Source organism: Montipora foliosa, chromosome 5 (genome assembly GCF_036669935.1).
Source record: "Montipora foliosa isolate CH-2021 chromosome 5, ASM3666993v2, whole genome shotgun sequence".
NCBI lineage: Eukaryota > Metazoa > Cnidaria > Anthozoa > Scleractinia > Acroporidae > Montipora > Montipora foliosa.
Window position 1 is genome coordinate 28,124,419 of NC_090873.1, and position 8,982 is coordinate 28,133,400.

General features: G+C 41.5%; 1 pseudogene; it reads left to right on the forward strand.

The window, feature by feature from the left end:
• The first annotated feature begins 1,765 nt into the window (after nt 1-1,765).
• On the forward strand, nt 1,766-3,094 carry LOC138002547 (uncharacterized protein F54H12.2-like; annotated as a pseudogene).
• The last annotated feature ends 5,888 nt before the right edge of the window (nt 3,095-8,982 follow it).

Genomic DNA, 8,982 nt, shown 5'->3' on the forward strand with positions numbered 1-8,982 from the left:
CCGAAAACAACACTCTTACACCCAGCGTTCGTTTGAATGCTGCACTCACCTTAGAAAGAAAATATGGTCATGATTGGTTCATCTTACCAGCTGGCACATCCATCACATATCCGGGTATTTACATCTTTCCTCCTTCGCTGTCGCTTTGCTCGTGTAAGCAGAGACTGGTTCAAGTTCAAACCAATCTCGTGGAACCGTGGCAGGTGGGTGACAAGCGCTTACCTCTCCTACATGGGATGGTACCTCTGGGCAGTTTTCGAGAAACACTCCTTGAAGAAAGAGAACATATTGTGTACCTACCTTTGCGGACAAAGATATTTCAGACCATTGAAATATATTTAACGAGTGGATACGGTCAAACGCCGGCATTTTTAGACGGTATCGTCAGCGTCGTTTTACATTTCCGCCGTCGATCAACATGACCAACAGTTTTTACATGGTGCTGACCAGTGATGCAAGTCTGACTCAGTATCCAGAAAACAAGGCGGCCGATTTTAAGATGCAGTTACCAAGTCAACTACACCTAAGTGAAGACTGGGAGGTGGCCATGACACGCATCATTTACCCTTACATCTGGCAAAACGTAGGTGAGAATCAATTGTCCTACACTTTGCTTTGTAAGACTGGTCCTGAACCCTGGAAATTGAACATCCCTGTACCAAGTGGCATTTACCGTACGGTCAAAGATGTCATTCACGGTATGACGAAGGGACTACACAATCGATTGAGAGACATTTATTTAAAGAGTGACAAGACCATTACGAGTCTGGAAGGAAACGAGTGTTTTTACATTTACGAGAAAGCACAAGATTACTTTGAGTTGAAGTTACCAGCCGGTTGGTATGTGATTATACCAAAGACATCAGCTCGCGCCTTGGGGTACTTAAACCATCAGTATAATATTCCTCAGCTGTACCAAATCGGAGGCTTTGTCCAACAAAATGATGATCACAGCGTCCTTCTTGCGAGGACAACGACAACACTTGTCAGAAAAGACGAATTGGTATGGGGATTGCTCTCGAGAGACGCTTTTCAAACCATCTACGTGTATTCCGATTTAATCGAGTCTCAAGTAGTGGGAGATGCTCAAGCGAACTTACTTCGGATGCTTGTTCCTCGTGGTCAGCCCGGGAACATGATCACAGAAGAGGTCAAGGTGCCCTCCTACCATAGACTCCGTACAACTGTGTTTTCATACGTGGCGATCAATATAAGGGGACACACAGGTCAATTGATACCATTTGCTTCTGGAGCCGTACGCGTGACCCTGCATTTTCGGCGTCGTGATATTCTATAACAACATGTTATTACCTATGAACCACCGATATTACCCATATGGACGACATGTTGTACCCTATAGGCAGCACGGTAAAGGAGGAGACATTAGTATCTACGGAGGAACACACCCTTATGGTCAAGGGGGCAACGGCTTAGGTGGAATGTTTCGGTCCTTGTTCCGTTCAGCAACTCCCTTTCTCAAAACAACAGCAAAAAAAGTGGGAAAACGAATGCTCGATACTGGATTGGAAACGGGAATACAACTTGTCCAAGACGTGATCAATGGTCAACCTTTAAAGAAAGCTGCCAAGACAAGAGCGAAAGCTGCTGGAAAAAATTTACTCACAGGGGTCATTGATGACATTACACAGCAAGGTCGAGGAAAAAGAGTATATAAGCGCGCGGATACGTCAAAGCGGCGCAGTGAAGGACAGACCAAGAAAAGGAGAGCACCTCGTTCAACGTTCAAGACTATTTTTGATTAAAGATGGCATCAGCACACCCTCTCTCAGCCCCTGGTGCGAATTCAAGTTTACAATTGTTTGATGTACCTGTGACAGATGTGTCGATTGTTAGCAGCAAATGGATCGATTACGAACCGGTTCAAACGGGAACTAATCCCATCGAGTTTGTCATCAAACCGTTAGCTGACTACATTGACATTAACAAGACAGAGCTGCGATTGGTAGTAAAGATTACCAAACAAGATGGATCGCCCACAGGGGATGGTAAGAAGTACACTCTGGTCAACAACGCCCTTCATTCGATCATCAAACAGTTTACCATCAAGATCAACGAAACGCTGGTAACAGAACAGTCAGACACTCAAGCATACAATGCTTACATCAAGGCCTTATTGAACTTTACGGAACAGGCCAAGAAATCGTACTTAACCAAAGCTCTGTATTACAAAGACACTGCTGGACACATGAATGAAGTAGATAATACAGCAGAAAGTAATGAGGGTCTGAATAGAAGAGCCACATTTACTAACAACGGCGCAGAAGTTGGGTTGGTCGGAGTACCTCTTTGTGACGTGTTTAATATTGACAAGTTGTTGCTTGACGGTTTGGAGATCAAAGTCAAAGTGGATCTGGACAACGATGCTTTTGTTCTAATGGCTGGGGAGACTCCAAACAACTGCAAACTAAAGGTCATGTCTAGTACGCTTCGCATACGCACAGTGCGTGTTGCAGACAGTGTGAAACTAGAACATGCACAGATCATGCAAGGTCACAAAGGGAGCGCACCGCTACCAGCCATCTATACCCTAACCAGAACCCCTACGCAGGCAAGGATCATCCCTCAAGGAGTCTTAAATCACACTGAGACAGATTTATTCCACGGTTTCATTCCTCAGTGCATCATTTTTGGGCTTGTGCGAAACGATGCCTTCAACGGAAACCTTGCAAGAAATCCTTTCAACTTTGAGCTGTTTGACCTGCAAGACATTCGGCTGACTGTGAATGGAGAAGAAATGCCTTATTCTGCGCTGGATCTGACGGGTGGAAAAAAGATCGATGGTTACAACACGCTGTTTTCAGGAAGTGGAGACATGAATTGTGGGCACGGGCTTGACATTGATAGAGTGGATTAGGAGAACGGATACGGTTTGTTCCGTTTTGATTTGACACCGGCAGGAAGTGGACATCCCGATCATCTGATACCTCATCGAACGGGTAACGTGAACCTGTACCTGAAATTTGGAACTCAGACGAACTCAGTTCTGAATTTAATTGTGTACGCAGAATTTCAGAATCAGTTGGAAATTGATCGCAATCGTCGCATGGTCTACGATTTGTCACAAGGCTCTTAGTTCATCGTCATGCATACGACCCAAGAACTATGGCAAGCCTGTCTTTCTGACCCTGTGTTAGCACCTCTGATGCAAGGCGTATATCCAAGGGATAGGCTACCTGTCATCAACACCTACCCAGCCGGACTCATCGCGAATACGAACCCTCATGACCAACCTGGGACACATTGGGTGGCTATGTACTTTGAATCGCCTCGTGAAAGTGAATTCTTTGACAGCTACGGATTTCCTCCTGAAACTTACAACATGGATACCTACATTCTACGGGAAGTTACCTATTATAACGACAAACCACTGCAAGGACTGAACTCGGATGTTTGTGGAGATTATTGTCTGTTTTATCTCATTCGGCGAGCACGGAATGTTGATATGAACACTGTTCAAGCTAAATTTAAACGATATGATTCTCAGTGGAACGATGCACAAGTTGAACGGAGTGTACACGCTTATTTTAATTCAGTCATTTATCCTCAAGTTAATGATTGCTTTGAACAAGGTTGTAAGTCATTTCGCTGTGTCCATAAGCAATAAAATCATGTTGAAAAGTAAACAAAATGTTGCTGTTTTTGTGTGTATTTGCTAGTAAAAAGGGTGGGAATTCTATCTCGTGTACACAAATCGTTGAAGCTTCGTCTTGTGAACATGTCTCAATTCAAGTGCCCCAGCAGTATTATCATTTCTGGCCCCAGCCAATGCGGAAAAATAACATTTACGCGCCAAATACTTCAACACGCAGATTGTTTATTTGAACGCCCCATTCGCAAGATCGTGTATTGCTACGGTCAATGGCAAGATTGTTTTAAGGAATTGGTAAAGGAAGTCACGTTTATGGAGAGTATTCCTGACGACATTCCCGCCTTATTTCCACCCCCTCATCGTCCTGGTCTGCTCGTGTTAGATGACCTCATGAGAAACTGTAGCGATGACGAGCGCATTTTGGATTTGTTCACCAAAGTGTCCCATCATTGTGACGTCACCTGCATTTATTTGACACAAAATCTTTTCCCCCCAGGAAAGTTTTCCCGGAGCATTTCTCTTAATGCTCATTACATCATTGCCTTTAACAATCCTCTAGATACTTTGGGGTTGAGGACACTGGCACAACAGGCGTTTTCTGGGCGCGTTCCGTTTGTGTGGGAGAGTTTTCAAGACGCTACATCACAACCATTTGGATACTTAATGATGGATTTACATCCACGAACCCCGGACATTCAACGATTGCGAACAAGGATCTTCCCAGAGTCACATTCATATCCCACTGTTTATGTTGATGAGAAAATCTATAAAACCGATGAACCCTTTCCGGTAGATTTCATTTAACGCCATGACTTTGCAATTGTTGCACCGCGAGGAGATAGTAAACAATCAAAGTGGTGGTGACGTGACTTTGCGTTCTAGAAAGATTTCAAAAGCTACCGAGAGAAGAAAACAAGAACTCGTAAAGGCTTCCAAAGTCAATCAACATTTACCGTTTCTCTGCACTTGTTTTACAAGCAGAGGGAAACAGCGGAAAGAGATGATATCTCACGCTAGTAAGGGACAAATAGAAGCCATCAGTGAAGTCGCCCTTAATCTACTTAAAGGGAACATTATGGTTCCAAGTTCATCATTTAAACGCTTGAAACCACACAAGTCGAAACTCCTGTATTTGACTCGCAAGACACCTAGTCTGAAGAAGAAAAAAGAAGTTCTCAATCTGCAAGGAGGATTCCTACCAGCTCTCGCCTCTTTGATTGCACCGTTCGCTTTTGATTTATTGGGTAAAGTGCTAAAATGAAACACGTACAAAAGATGATGTTGGTTCCAGAGCATTTATTGCAAAGCCTTGAGACAGAACATCGCTTAACCTCACCTCCGCAACTCACGACCTTGACGCGCTTGGATCAAGACATGAAACAAATCACGGATTCTACTTTGCCCGCAGATCAAAAAGTGGCCTTATTGGATCAACTATTACAACGGTACCAAGGTTTGTCAAAACAAATGAAGAGCGAAACGAAGACGAAACCTGCAGGGACAGCGACAACAGCTCCAAATGCGCCCACTCCAAACCATTCTCCAACGATATCCGAGGTACAACCCAAAAAGACAGCACACAGGAAACTTCCAACCACACCCGTTGGTCCATCCAAAATTCCTGTCAGGATAGAAACACCACCTTCTCCTATCGAAAAGGACACAGATCCCTGGATCTTTGAAACGCCCCCAGATTCCACGGAGAAGAGAGTTATTAAAAGGTCCTACAGGGCGAGAACACCTATGGTTGCCCGATTAAGGAGTAATACAAAGTGGGAACCTTACTGAACAATAATGATGCAGTGTACTCCAGTGAATTACATTTTTTTCATCTCTCATTTACGCGTGTGTTATTTATTAATGCTCTAAACGCGTTGAAATAGTGCATGCATAATAGAACACTAATGATGCAGCGAATGCAAGTGAATTACAACATTTTTTTTTTCTTCTCTCATTTGCGCGTGTGTGATTTATTTTCGCTCAAAAAGCGTTGAAACAGTGCATGCATAATAGAACAATCATGATGCAGCGAATGCAAGTGAATTACAAAGAGAACTACTCTCACAAATATCACATTGTGATAAGCGTTCTCTGTTCATTCAGTAAAACGCTTGAAATGTTTGTTGGTGTGTATTTATTGACTTAACAACTATAATCTTTGTTGTACATATGGTGCGTTTTCAAAACAACTTTTTTTGCGGATTAAGGTTTGTTTAAAGAGAACTATCTCTCGCAAATATCACATTGTAATAAGCGTTCTCTGTTAATTCAGTAAAACTTTTGAAACGTTTGTTGATGTGTTTTTATTGACTTAACGATAGCCTTCTGCAAATAAAATTCGTTCGAGTTAGTCCGGTCTCGAATGTTTCATATTCTGTATGTCTGAACAGAACTTCATTATCAGAGTCACAGTATTTGTTTAAGCGCAACGCAACATGTTTAAGGTTACGATAGTCAAATAGTCGAAGAAGAATCATTTATATCAACTTGTCACTAGAGTATCTTTTAATAAAGCGTTTTAAACGTATATTGTTGTTTGCTCACTGCGTCAAATGTTTTGAAAAGTATTTTGAAATACGATATGAAACCAACTCCCGCCTCACCATACAACAGTATAAAAGGCTTCTCAAAATCCAAAGGTTTTTTTCAAGCGTTTTCAGAAAAGGTTTTATTCAAATCTGTTGAGTAGGCTTTCTTTGTGTCTGTGCACTAAAGGATGTCTTTGTGTATTCTTACATAAAAAAGATTGCATTTACCAGTGTTTCATTCAAGTGCGAGGTTGAAAAACTTTCCTTAAAAAAGGTTGTAACAACGGAGTTCACGTTTGTTTAAAAAGCGTGAAAGAGTTGAGAATGCTCCTCTTTTCCACACAAAACAACTTTTTTTCTTCTATATTCTTCCTTCTTCACGCTTCGATCGCCTCTATGCAAATTTAGTTTAAAAAAGAACAAAGCGTTTGTGGACTTGTCCTGGCGTGTAAAGCCTTTTGTGTATGTGTTTTAAAATTCTGCTTGACTCGCTTCAAAACAATACGGTTCTCACTTCACTTTGTAGGTACGTGACCCCAAGCCCAGAAAGTTAATGTATACCGACGTCAGCGGTGTCTCATTGGCCCGTGATGACATCACCTTGACCTCATTGGCTCCCTGTCTTTCCCATTGTTCTTTTCGCTATATATTTGGGTTACCACCCGGATGGCTGGGTGGAAACAGAACACAGGCACAGCAAACACATGTCGGTTTCTTTCTCAATAAAAGAAACCTTCATGTACGTTCGTGACTAGCATCTCATTAACCTAACCCTAACTTTTGGGGCGACCTGGGATGCACGTGTTATTTCACGAGTTAGGGTTACAGCCGACATTGCGTCATGCCCCAACTTGCCCCTAATTTATGCACGCCCCATTCTTTCACGTGTTAGGGTTAAAACCGACACATTGCGTCATGCCCCAACATACCCCTAATTTATGCACGCCCCCTTCTTTTGTCTTTTGATTGATGACGTCATTTGATGACTACCTGTCAAATCCGGTCTGAATGAGCGCATACAACTACTTGCACTCCTAACAAAATTAAAACCGAGCTTAAGTTGATAAGGAAGTTTTTATCGTGGAATGGTTTTCCTAAACGTGTTGCCAACCTATTAATTGATCGCTTTACAACAAATGCACAGAAAAGGGATTCAAATCATCTTGCCAACAATACCTCCCACAACAACCAGCATCCCACTATTTGGCTTGCCGTCCCATTCGTCGGTGACCTAACAACACAACTTGTTAAGAAGCTTAAACGTAAACTTCGGAGATGTCTCGTCGAACCGAATGTTGACATCCGAATAAAAGAGAAGACAACAAAATTGTGTTTCTTCATAAGCACTAAGGACAAAACATCACAATTAAGCCAATCAAATGTTGTTTATGAATTCATCTGCCCTGGTTGTAATTCTTCGTACATCGGCAAAACGAACAGATCTCTGTTTGTCCGAACACAAGAACATGCACTCACGGACAAAGAAAGCGCTATATATAAACATCTTCGCGATTGTGATAATATCAAACACATACAAGATTTATACAACTTACCGGATGTTTTTACAAATGAGAACATTTCATCTGCTACTGTAATCAACAAAGAACTCTTCGCTCAAACCGTGTGTGATAACACCAACATAATAGATCGCGATGATAACTGGAATCTGTTACTATATAAAGAAGCTTACCATGAAGCGTCTGACACCATTTCTGAACAATGGCTTAAAAGCCAGTAGAGAACTCCGCCTATTCTCCTGACAGTTTCGTTTCTTTGTTTTTTACTTTCACGTGATTATACTGTTGCACAATCTCGCAGTATTTAAATTCTGCTACTTGTATCCCGCCTTAGTCCGAAGATGATATAGATTTATATCGAAATATTACAAGCACATAACATCGTTTCCTTGCATTTGTTGTCTATCAAGTTTAGTCACAATGCAATTACTCGGTATAGCATTTATTCTTTAGCTTCAGGATAGCCACGTTTAAAGAAATATTCGCGTCCAAGAACGGTGTTCTTCAACTAAAGTGACGATAAGATATTCACGTTTTATTCCAATAATAATGATTTTTCAGTAATTACGTTCGGTTCCAAAACAACTGCCTAACCACTTTCTATTTTGCCTTTTTTCCTTTTTAAGCACATCCGACCTGGTCTTCAGAATAGCTTCATTTTCTTTCAACATTGCTAGGGGGAGGGGGGGGGGGGGGTCAATTTTACTTGCCTCTATCCATAACTTTTTAAGCGTCAAGGCCGTAGTTGAAATCGTGGGTTTTAGAGTGTACACGGGAGGTGTCCCAACACTTTATGGCCAGGATTGTAAGTTAAATTGGTGATCTTCGTTTAACCTAAGTTGAATATGCACACTATCTAGTTTAAAGAAGTAGCTATCTATCCCCCAAACCGTCTTCCCTCAAGCTCTGCCTTGCGCATCTCAACACATCTTCCTAATGTTTTGTATCATCTTATCGGTTTCTGTGTTCATACACTCATCCTTTAAGTCTCGACATTACAACATAGTAAGGGAAGAGAGAACTGTACTATGCACTTACCGGTACTGGAACTTACTTTTGTATAGGAGACTTCACTTTTTATAAACAATTCGTTTGTTATTTAAATTTTGCCAACCACAGAACAAAATAATCCTTTGTATCAAAAGCCAATATATGTCTGGTTGACACATTAATGACAATAGGTGACGTAACGGTGAGTATCGCTATAATAAGTTATAATAAGTTAATTGATATCCACGTATAATATCCAAAACTAATCCTAAACTGACTGTTTTTTTTTCTTTAGGCTTCCTTTAGGCTCTAAAAAAGTTTCTTCGATTCACCTGAG